Here is a 12,658-nt window from a genome sequence, read left to right as displayed (position 1 = left end):
CGCTTGGTACGTTACCCACCCCAAAATGTGCACGAAGCTGTATTACTATGGATGTTTCTTTCTTTTAAAGGGGTATTCCACCCCTAGACATCTTATCCCCTATCCACACCCCGCCCCTTCCCCCTCCCATAGACTTGCATTGAGGGGGCAGGGCGTGACATCACACGGGGAGTCATGATGTCACGATCTTCCATTCCCGTGGTCCGGAGCAGTAACAGGTGGGTGCCGCATCCTTTGGATAGGGGATAAGATGTCTAGGGGTGGAGTACTCCTTTAAGGAAAAAATGTTGGTGCCACTTATGGGTTATTTACATAGTCTAAAAATTCTTACACAAATTATTTTGTGCCTTATGCTACTTTAACACAACATTAAATTAAAAAAAATTTTGTGGGTACGCCAGCATGTATGTGTCCTAATATTAGCAAGGTGTGCAATGTGTATTTTCAACCTTTAAATTAATAGTTATTAGTTATATAATTTTTTCTTTAATTAACATTAATGTAGTAGCTTTGTTTCATGATGCAGAACAAGAACAGTTGTTAAAGTGGGTGTTAATGTCCTTTTGTATGATGTCTGCACTTTCTGTAAGCCAGGTTGGACCTGGAATACATATGTGACTTTTAAATGGAGATGCGACTTTTTCTTCAGAAATAGTGACTATCGCATTTGATAAATATATGACCGCTGCAAAGTAAAAAATAAAATAAAAATTACTACGTGAGCAGATTTCAGAAATGTGCTTTGAAATAAGCAAAAATCTAAAGTCGCAGCATGTATAGAAAAGTTGCACATGCACAAGTACCTGCGACTTTTTTACGCAATATAAAAAATAAAAAAATTTAGTACGGAGCTTGATGAATCTCCTTCGATGTGTTTGCTGATGACAGCCAGTGAGTACCGCCACACAGCCGGTAAACACAACTATCAAATGGAGGGAAACACGTTGGGATGTGGTGTAATGTAACAATTTTTGGGGGGTCACACTTTGAGCTGGATTAAACTGAATGCATTTGTCTCCTGGACATCTCCAGCAGGTCTCAATTATCCAGTGTAATTTGATTTCTGGAATTGGGTTTTAACCGTGTGCCTTGACATATACGGTATGCACTAAACTGGAGGACTTTTGGAGTATTCATTTTTATTATATTAAATAAACCAAGATTTAAATGGGTATTCCAGAAAAAAAAAAAATATATCGTATCAACTGGCTCGGGAAAGTTAAACAGATTTGGAAATTACGTCTAGTAAAAAATCCTTCCAATAATTGTCAGTTGCTGAAGTTGAGTTGTTGTTCTCTGTCTGGCAACAGTGCTCTCTGCTGACATCTCTGCTTGTCTCGGGAGTAGGAGAGGTTTGCTATGGGGATTTGCTTCTACTCTGGACCATTCCCGAAAAAGGTGTCATCAGAGGGCACTTAGAAAAGAACAACTCAACTTCAGCAGCTCATAAGTACTGAAAAGATTAAGATTTTTTAATAGAAGTAATTTACAAATCTGTTTAACTTTCTGGAGCCAGTTGAATATATATATATATATATATATATATATATATATATATATATATTTCCTGGATAACCCCTTTAATACGGTTTTACAGTCCTGTGATTTCAAATTTTCTTTAGTAGGGGTCTGGGTGCAGAGATCTCAACTGATGGTAGTATGGATAGGCACACATTCAGGTTTAACATCTAATATATTGTCCGTGGTAAAGAGAGGCCCCATTACAGGACTTACAAGTTACATGTGTAGACTCAACCCGCCTTCACTAAGATTTTTGGATCAAGGGCTGAACAGCATCACTTTTTCTAACATTCTCAAAGAGCTATTTTTGGGAAGCTGTCATAGTGAAGTCCACTAATCCACTTAAGTAAGAGCGTGATGTTTGATGTGCGACCCACTCAGACCAAGATGACAACTACGAGGAAGGCAAATGTAATAAGGACACTTTCACTGGAACTTGCTCCCTCACGTGTAGCTCTTCACACCAAGTTCTAGCAATTCTTCCTTCCTGAAGGAAAGATCAAAGGCTAACCAGATTACCGAAAACCTGTCAAGTGTGTGAACCGGCACAAGCAGTGAACTGACTACTCACCCAAGAGGTCATTGCATATGGAATGTAAAAATACCTACAACATTTTAGTGATAGAGAAATATTGGCTCTGAGTGCTCAACAATCTTCCTCATCCCCTCTCTGCAAGGAGGCCAGATCAGTCCAATTTCAGGCTTGAGCTGAATACCTGTGTAATCTGAGACACTACTAAATAAATAAAAAATAAAAAAAGATTCTTACGAGCGCTCTTTGGAGTAAGAATAAAATTACATGATTCCCACCAGAACGCGTAAAAAAAAAAAATGGTTTTAGCGGTCAGACAGACAGTATTCCTAGTTGCCAGGATTAGTATTTTTAACAGCAAACTAGGGTAAAGGAAGATTCGCAGTAGTCAATCCCTATGATCATTTCTATGAATTGGCTAATAACGAAGAGTACCTCCAATTTAAAGGATTTGTCCTCTCAGGACAGCCTCTATCTACTGCAATGATTTCACACCTGTGGCTCTCCAGTTGTTGCTTAAAGGGGTACACCAGTGGAAATTATTATTATTTTTTTTTTAATGAACTGGTGCCAGAAAATTAAACAGATTTGTAAATTGCTTCTATTAAAAAAATCTTAATCCTTCCAGTACTTATTAGCTACTGAATACTACAGAGGAAATTCTTTTCTTTCTGGAACACAGTGCTCTCTGCTGACATCTGTGTCCATTTTAAGAACTGTCCAGAGTAGGAGGGAACTGTTCTGGACAGTTCCTAAATTGGACAGAGATGTCAGCAGAGAGCTCTGTGTTCCAAAAAGAAAATAATTTCCTCTGTAGTATTCAGCAGCAGATAAGTACTTGAAGGATTAAGATTTTTTTTAATAGAAGTAATTTACAAATCTGTTTAACTTTCTGGCACCAGCTGATTTAAAAAATAAATAAATAAAAATTAAAAAATACGTTTTCCACCTGAGTACCCCTTTAACTACAACTCCCAGAATCTAATGTATATGCCATATTAGTGAGCGTTCCTTCACAATTCTTGTGATTTTCTATTGACTTCAGCAGCCACGGCAGTGTTTCGCAACCAGGGTGCCTCCAGCTGTGGCCAAACTACATCTCCCAGCTTGCCCGGACAGCCTACGGCTGTCCGGGCATGCTGGAAGTTGTAGTTTGGTCACAGCTGGAGGCACCCTGGTTGGGAAACACCGGTCCATGGTGTAATATATGTCACCATCTTTGAAACAGCCTCCCCTATAGATAGCAACTGATCCTACTCCATCTGGACCTCTGACAATCTGCTCACCACCAGGGGATCTTCTTGTAATAAAAGGCTGTTTGTGGCGGACAACCTCTATAGGAAAATAACAGCAAGCAGAATTCCCAATAGCATTAAGGATCTGTTCACATTAGCGTCATGGCTTTGTACTGACTTTGATGGTGTCCATGGAGATTCCAGTAGAGATTACATCAATAACAGCACTGCAGATTGCCCTATTATTGCTGTCAATTACCGAAAAGCCCTACAGAAGCACCAACAGACCCAATTGATGCACAGGTGAACCGAGCCTAGGGTTCTGTTTCAAGTCACTGGCATCTGCATAAACAATTATTATTATATCATTATAGTTCTTTAAAGGGGTAGTCCAGTGGTGAAAAACTTATCCCCTATCCTAAGGATAGGGGATAAGTTTAAGATCGCGGGGGGGTCCAACCGCTGGGGCCCCCAGCGATCTCTCTGTACGGGGCCCCGGCTCTCCGGACAGATAGCGGGTGTCGACCCCCGCACGAAGCGGCGGCCGACACGCCCCCTCAATACATCTCTATGGCAGAGTCGGAGATTGCCAAAGGCAGGGCTTCGGCTCTGCCATAGAGTTGTATTAAGAGGGCGTGTCGGCTGCCGCTTCGTGCGGAGGTCGACACGCCCCCTTCCCGCGGGCTGTAGGGGCTCCGTACAGGAGATCACAGGGGGCCCCAGCGGTCGCCCCCCCCCCCGCGATCTGCAACTTATCCCCTATCCTAAGGATAGGGGATAAGTTGTTCACCACTGGGTCACCACTGGACTACTCCTTTAATCCTAATTTAAAAAAAAAAAAACAAAAAAAAACTAAATGACAAAAGTGCAACATAAACTGTATGTAAACGGGATACGAGCTAACAAGCTACAATGGTCTCAATAGTGAGCTGTATCTAGTGGGTCTCGTTCTGTGCTTAGGAGAAGTACTGGAATTGCCAGATGAAGCGGGTTACCTTTCTTGATCATGAAGACAGGATAAAACATCAAACATGAGGCCTGCTGAGACATTAGCACAAGGCGTAATTGACAAATACATATATCCTTTACATCAGACATAAAAACGTCTAAAGTTTTCCCAATCGCTGCCCTTTAAAGAATACAGCCATAACTCATCTCATTGAATTTACTTGTGCTGCATTACAGCTATTCTTTATAAAGAGAATTGTTATTATTAGATATTTTCATTGTTCGCAACGTGTACATGTTACAATTTACGACCGACATCCCACTCCATGATGAAGACCCCTGCCTCCCCCTTACAATAGAAGAGCCATTCTGATGACTTGCTACAAGTCATAAAATGTATCATTATAACAAACAGTTATAACAGTCGGCTTGCCTTGTAAATTTCCCCTCACGCGTCCCAGAGATAATGATCGGAACCTGAAAATTAGCATTGCAGCGTTCTGGCGTATATCAGCAAGTAATATGCCACCATTTATTGTCTGACTTCATGTGGAGCTTCACTAACAATTGCTGCACAACCATCTAGATGGGAAAAATAAAGAACTTCTCGCTCAATGACAAAAGAATTGTGGGGGTCAATGGTTAATATTGGGGTCCTAGGTTTCAAATCCAGCCACAGGTAGGGCTGGGCGGTATACCGGTTCATACCGAATACCGACATTTTTGTGCTGCACGATATGAATTTTAACCCATACCGCAATACCGGTTTGGCCCCTCCCCCTCGGGAACGAATGAATTATCAGCCCAGCGCTGCGCTGTCCCCACATCGGGGAACTAATCATATGTTGCCCGGGAGCGCTGTTCTGCCCCCCCCCCCCCCCAATTAATTATCAGCCTAGCGCTGTCCCCATCCTGCTGTTTATTGCGGCCGCCGGCGCTGACACTCTATACCAGTGGTCTTCAACCTGCAGACCTCCAGATGTTGCAAAACTACAACTCTCAGCATGCACGCTGGGAGTTGTAGTTTTGCAACATCTGGAGGTCGGCAGGTTGAAGACCACTGCTCTATACTGTGTGGTATCCCTCTGCCCGGTCTGCAAAAAACAAACAAAAATAAACGTTATCTTACCTCCCATTGGACGATACCGGCCTCATCTGCTTCCTAGGGAATGGAAGGTCGGACAGCCGTCAGCCTATCACCGGCTGCAGCGATTTTCCGCCTCGGCCGCTGATAGGCTGAGCCCACTGCCATGTAAGAAGCCGTCCAGAGCTCCTTACATGACAGTGGGCTCAGCCTATCACCGGCCGAGGCGGAAAATCGCTGCGGCAGGTGATAGGCTGACGGCTGCCCGACGTTCCCGTCCCCAGCGTAAGGCCGACTTCACAACATGCGTTAGTTTATTTTGTTTACCTTGTGTCAGCGCCGGCGGCTACAACACGAGGAGGGCAGCGCTAGCGGGTGACATGTGAGTATTTACCCCGATGGGGACAGCTCTGGGCTGATAATTTTTTTGGGAGGGAGGTTGAGGAGGAAATATCGTTATATACTATGGAACCGCCGAAAGTTACAAAAATACCATGATGCACACATTTGGTCATACCGCCCAGCCCTAGCCACAGGCTATATGTATGTGGAGTCTTTATGCCCTCCCTGTGGATAAATAAATAACCAGTATTTTGCTTTCTATTAAATTCTCCATTATGTGAGATATGTGGATCACATCATGAGCTTCTATGGTAGTGTCAAACTGTTTTACTTACCTCCACCACTGTTCCTGCGCAGATCTGCCTGTAGTGTTCCAGGAGCAGTGGACATCAGGTGACCGCGGAAGCCAATCAGTAGCCTCAGTGGTGGCACTCCGTACACAGGAGTACGGAGTGTGATTGCCAAGGCTACTGCAATCATGTGACACTGAACCACCAATGACATTCAATGCTGAACACCACAATCAGAAAGGGGAATCAAAGGTGGAAGTAAAAAATTTTTAAAGGAGAGGACACTTATGACTGTGGTACACAATGACAATAACAATAACTGACATAGGGAAAGATGAGGGGATAGTATTAGGCTGGGTTCACATATGTCTGGCATGAACCGAGCCTTAAAGGGGTATTTCAGGAATTTTTTTATTTGACTATGCTACAGGGGCTGTAAAGTTAGTGTAGTTCATAATATAGTGTCTGTACCTGTGTGTGACGGTTTCTCACAATTCTTCTGTGATTTTCACCCCAATATTTATTTTTACCAGAATACAAAATTGTGTCTCAGATTTTTCCCAGCTTGCAATGCGTCCGAGGCCTGACTCACTAGTCAGCTGATGACAGGGAGCCTGTCTGCTTCAATGGGTGGGGGTGGAGGGATCGCTCTGCAACAGCTGTAGGCACCCTAATTGAAAACCACAGGTCTTTAGAATGGATGCAGCTCATTTATGTTTCAATGGGTGGGGTGGCTGATGTGTGGGAGGGAGGAAAATTGAATTGTGGGATTTGTAGTAAAAAAAGGAACAGTCAAACAGGAAATACAGATAACAAAAAGCTAGCCACAGTATTATTGTAATCTTATGACAGCCATTTATCCGCAAGACAAGCGCAGATTCTTCCTAAGCGTGTCCATTACTGTCTGCCAGGTACGTGCTAAAATCACCTTATGGTGGATAACCCCTTTAAACTCAATGCTAGAGATGAGCGAACTTACAGTAAATTCGATTCGTCACGAACTTCTCGTCTCGGCAGTTGATGACTTTTCCTGCATAAATTAGTTCAGCTTTCCGGAGCTCTGGTGGGCTGCAAAAGGTGGATACAGTCCTAAGAGAGTCTCCTACTCAATGCAACTGATGCTACAACTGATAACAACGTGCATCAGTTGTTTAGGCTAGGATTACATAAATCTGTCATCCGGCATACATAATCCCAGCCTAAATCTCAACGCAACTGATGCCAGAACTGATGACAACATGCATCCGTTGTCATCAGACCGAGATGCCGGATGATTGTGAACTGTCCCATTCAAATGAATGGGATCAGTTCTGCGATCAGTTTCCCTGCGGAGCACGCCGGAGGGAAACGCCGCCAGACAACTGATATAAGTAAAGGATGTCTTAACTGATAATATGACATCCCGTTGCGTGACGTGCGGAATCCTGGCTCATACTTTTGTTATGTTGGCTCTTAGATGCATAACAAATGTGTTAAGCCCTGCCCTTAGGGAAACTGACTAAATAATTACAGTTTCTGATGCCATGGAATATGTTGCCGCTATACAGGCAACATCAAATAAATAAAAGCAGGAGCCTCTGATATATATAATTTTTTTTTCTTCTTCAATAATGTCCTGTGTCTCCAGTAATAATAATTCTTAATGTACAACTTCAGAAGGAACCAGGCAAGATTTTGGGCCTATGTCATAGAATATCCCCCCTGAATAGCATAGCATGCAGCTTACATATTTCCTATATGACCGATTAGCCAGTTTACACTGCTGCTGGGCTGCACTAAGAGGAGCTCCGCTGCTTTACCCGTTTAAAAGACAGGAGCTGAGTGAGAAAAAAAAAATACTGCATGTCCTACTTTGTCTGAGCAACTGTAAAACAAACACCTTAAATGGGTACTCCGGCCCTAAGACATCTTATCCCCTATTCACTGGGGACCCCCGCAATCTCTCATGCAGCACCCCCTGTCAGATGCACGGAGCAATGACCGCTTCGTGTCTTAAGACTCACGGCCACAGGGTCGGAGTATCGTGACATCATGACTCCGCCCCCTTGTGACGCCACATCCCACCCCCTCAATACAAGCCTTTGTGGGGCGTGACAGCTGTCACACCCCCTCCCATAGACTTGAATTGAGGGGGCAGGGCGTGACATCACGATACTCCAGCCCTGTGGTCATGAATCTTCAGACACTGAGCGATCATTACTCCGTGCATCTGACACAGGTGGGTGCTGCATGAGAGATTGCGGGGGTCCCCAGTGGCAGGACTCCTGCGATCAGGGATCTTATCCCCTATCCTTTGGATAGGGGATAAGATGTCTTAGGGCCGGAGTATCCCTTTAAGCGCATGTCAGTTAGGTTATTTGTGTGAGTGCAGTAAACTATAACATAAGGCAACCAGGTGGTGAGTGCCATTCTTATTCCCTTCTTTTTGTAAAGTTGATATTCTGCAATGTAACACGCAGAGTGGAATGTGTCCCTTCACACTAATCTGAAAAATGGTCAGGAGTTCATCTTTACAGGTATCCTTTAAAAGGGTTATCCAGTAATAGAAATCCATAATATTCACAATATCATGCAGCAGAGAGTTCCATAGTCTCACTATAGTTACACGTCCTTAGTTTGTGCGTGGTATTGTAGCTGAGCGCCACCTTAGTTTATAGAAGGCAAAGAAGAGAGCGCTCCATAGCGTAAAACCACCTTCAGGTAATCTATCATAATAACTAAGAGCTCTTACCATCGGTGGTTACATGACCCCACACACAACAATGGTAAGCGTAGAGGGGTAATAATGCCTGGTCTGCAGCCTTCCCAATCACAGGGCTAAAAGAGAGGAGGACTTCCAAAGGATGAACGGCGCTGACCAGGACCAGAAGCATGAGGTAAAAACAGCAGGTTTATTTGGATTTCCCACAATGCAATGCGTTTCACCGCACCTGGGCGGCTTCATCAGGCATCTGCCTGATGAAGCCGCCCAGGTGCAGTGAAACGTGTTGCATTGTGGGAAATCCAAATAAACCTGCTGTTTTTGCCTCATGCCTCTGGTTCTGGTCAGCGCCGTTCAAAGCCATTCATCCTTTGGAAGTCCTCCTCTCTTTTAGACCTTAGTTTATGGGGCAGAGCTGTGGACAGGTGTGGCACTGTTTTGGCACCCATGTTTTTTATTTTTGTAATCCTAAATCCATCAAAGCCTACTAGTAACTATGTTCAAACTTTTTCATGAATGTATACTTTTTTTTCTTTCTGGTGGGACACAAAAGGGTCATAAACTGTGCTTTTGATTACCACACAAAAAATAAAAAACAACCACAAAAAAAAAAAAGCCAAGTATACTGTAGATTAAATTCCATCTATTAAAATCAATGGGTGGTTTGTTATTTTGAGGCAGCCCTCTTAGACTAGTTGCAGATCTCAGAAACCTTTTATTTTTTTTATTTTTTTTTTAAATTACGGTAAGACTCACCATGTTTTTTGTGTATGTAGTAAACATACAGCAAGATATGCTTACTACATACACAAAAAACATGGAGTATATATATATATATATATATATATACACATATACACACATACACAGGATCTGCAACTAGTCTAAGGGGGCTGCCACAAAATAACAAAGCTGCTGGGGTCGGAGACTGGCACGGGTACATCATTGCTGCAGTAAAGTAAACCAGATAACAGGGATCCCTAAACTGTGGCGCTGGGAACACGTTATGCGAGTAAAAAACAATCTGTTATTTTATGGCCCCACCTCCCAACCAGTTTTTTTTTTTTTTCTGCGCAGATCTTGGAAAATCCCTTAAAAGTAAAAGCAAGCATGAACACAAAAACAGTACCACAAGAACCTGGGAATCCAGCGTTACCACATTTCTTTCTGTAAAACAGTCACGAGGGACCTGCGTTACCCGTCGACGGCCATAGTAAGGGTATGTTCACGCGGCGGAATGTTAGCAAGGAATTCTGAAGGAATAGTCCCACTCATTTTAATGGGATTCTGCTGCACACGGTGGAAATTCCACGTCAGATGTTTCTGCCGCGGAAAATACATTTCCGGCATGGAAACATAGAATGTATCGGCAGATAAGAACCATTTGGCCCATCTAGTCTGCCCAATAATCAGAATCCTATCAATAGTCCCTGGCTAGAGATGAGCGAACTTACAGTAAATTCGATTTGTCACGAACTTCTCGGCTCGGCGGTTGCTGACTTTTCCTGCATAAATTAGTTCAGCTTTCCGGTGGGCTGGACAAGGTGGATACAGTCCTAGGAAAGAGTCTCCTAGAACTGTATCCACCTTTTCCAGCCCACGGGAGCACCTGAAAGCTGAACTAATTTATGCAGGAAAAGTCATCAACCGCCGAGCCGAGAAGTTTGTGACGAATCGAATTTACTGTAAGTTCGCTCATCTCTATCCCTATCTTATATGGAGGATAGCCTTATGCTCATTACATGCACGTTTCATCCGCAGAAATACACATGTCTATTTTTTTTTTTTATGGATTTCGCTCAAATTATTTGCCGTCTACGTTCAAAGGTGCGGAATGTATTTACCGGGTGGACATTTCGCACATCTTCATACCCTAATTCTTCCTGGCTCTTCTCACAGTAAAGGGCCGGGGGCTGGATTATTAAATATTCTGGATTATCAGTCGTAGTGAGGCCCATAAACTTAGCTCGCAGAAGACACTGGAGGAGCTTTAACGAAACCCGTGTAGGGGACGCGTGATGCAGTTGCCCATAGCAACCAAGTGAAAGAAGCAGTCTGGTTGCTATGGGCAACTGCGCCAATTTTCCTCTACACAGGTTTTAAAAACCTCCCCCACAATGCTTATATAAAACATCCATACAAAATGGTTGTCGGAATTCAGCTTTCAGCTCAAAACTACAACAGAATCCAGAATACCAGTGGTCTCCAACCTGTGCACCTCCGGCGGTTGAAAAACTACAACTCCCAGCATGCCCGGACAGCCGTTGGCTGTCCGGGCATGCTGGGAGTTGTAGTTTTTCAACAGCCAGAGGTGCACAGGTTGGAAACCACCGTCCTATACCATCAGGTAGCTTATAGGAATTTTGTTATATACATGGCAATGCAATTACGGTTATATTTGACGCTTCTTATGACCTAGTTCACACATGCGCAACTTCTGGCACTTTCAGCCAGTCAGAATACATGACACCACTTTAAGTCTGTCATGGCATCAAAAATCCCCCTAAAAACAGACTGGGCACAGCTGTCTTGGCTCCTAGTGTGAACAGAGACTTATGCACCCAGTGGCGTTTTCCTCTGTACAGTGTGGGGTCCTGGTGACAGGGGAGAATGCTGACCACGTCACTGCAGATACAACGCTGTCTAATCCGGGGTCTATCAGCCTCCAGTAAATGAAGGGTCCGGCAGTAACCAAGGGGTTAATGATGTCAGATGTAAATAACCCCCTCCCCCACCTTCCTCGCCCACGCTGTAGGCTCCCCCAGCCCCCTATATAAAGCGCACCGGCTGCTCTTACCGATCACGGGCTACGAGTCCGGGGCCTGGATCATCACGCCGCCTGCCGTAGCCGGGGACAATCCGACCCCCCGCAGCTTCCTTCCCCACCCAAAGGGGCCGATCGCTTGGCTCTACCCCCGGTGGGGGGATGGGGGAGGCTCCTTTGCCTTGTAGGAATTCTCTTCCGTCCTCCCCTTAGAATAGGAGAGAGGAGCCGGAGGGGAAGGGGGCACTTATCCCAGAGCTGCCCCCCGGTCCACCACGGCCCGTATCAGCCGAGCGGAGACTCGTCCTCGGCCCGAGCAACTGAGGCTCTCCCTTCCTCTCGCGACACTATTATGACACAACAGGGAAGCGGAAAAGCGAGACTTCTATTACGACAGCCGCTAGTGCGGGTCACGTGATCTGCTTTAGAGGCTCTTCGGCGTCCATTTTACTTTCGGGCACCTGTTTTTTAGGTGTACAGTTGACACTTGAGAGATAGGAGGTGTTCGTTCATAACCTAGGAAATAAATTGAAACTGCTGCCCATGAGAAGACATTTTTAGAGCACATTTTATGGGATATGGGGTGACCAAATATAGCAATTTTGACAATAAGTATTTTTATATATAGTTTACTGCAGTCATTGGGGGAGATTTATCAAAACCCCTCCAGGGGAAAAGTTGCTGAGTTGCCCACAGCAATCAATTCTTTAAAGGGAACCAATCATCCGATTTTACCCTATATAACGCTTGGCAAAGCGTTATATAGGGTAAAATCTTTATTTTCACCATTCCCGGGGGAGGCTCCTGCCCCCAGGGATGGTGAAGACATGAAGTTATAAACTAGTCACCGCCACCGCCGTAAGTAGTCACCTGGGCGGGGAGCTCTTCTCACCAACTCCCGTTCTTCGGCCGGGAGCGACGCCCCCTCCGCTTGATTGACGGGCAGCGTCATCACTCTGCTCCGTCTGTTCAGTGAGCGGAACAATGACGCGGCCCATCAATCAAGCAGAGGGGGCGTCGCTACCGGCCGAAGAACGGGAGTAGGTGAGAAGAGCTCCCCGCCCAGGTGACTACTTACGGCGGCGGCGGTGACTAGTTTATAACTTCATATCTTCACCATCCCTGGAGGCAGGAGCATCCCCCCGGGATGGTGAAAATAAAGATTTTACCCTATAGAACGCTTTGCCAAGCGTTATATAGGGTAAAATCTGATGATTGGTTTCCTTTAATTTTTCAGAGAC

General features: G+C 44.6%; 1 protein-coding gene across 5 annotated transcripts in view; it reads right to left on the bottom strand.

Annotated features, from left to right (window-relative positions):
- The window catches only part of RNF111 (ring finger protein 111), a 55,355-nt gene extending 43,576 nt beyond the window's left edge, over positions 1-11,779 (bottom strand). For 3 of the 5 annotated variants that reach the window (XM_056572436.1, XM_056572435.1, XM_056572437.1), the window contains exon 1: positions 11,451-11,779. The gene's annotated coding sequence lies outside the window, so the exon portion shown is untranslated. The remainder of the gene's footprint in view (positions 1-11,450) is intronic. The other 2 variants (XM_056572438.1, XM_056572439.1) reach the window with 1 other exon arrangement.
- Positions 11,780-12,658: the final 879 nt, after the last annotated feature.

The sequence above is a fragment of the Hyla sarda genome, chromosome 4 (genome assembly GCF_029499605.1).
Source record: "Hyla sarda isolate aHylSar1 chromosome 4, aHylSar1.hap1, whole genome shotgun sequence".
Taxonomy (NCBI): domain Eukaryota; kingdom Metazoa; phylum Chordata; class Amphibia; order Anura; family Hylidae; genus Hyla; species Hyla sarda.
Note: the sequence above shows the minus strand (reverse complement) of the source record. Positions and strands in the feature narration are given on the sequence as shown.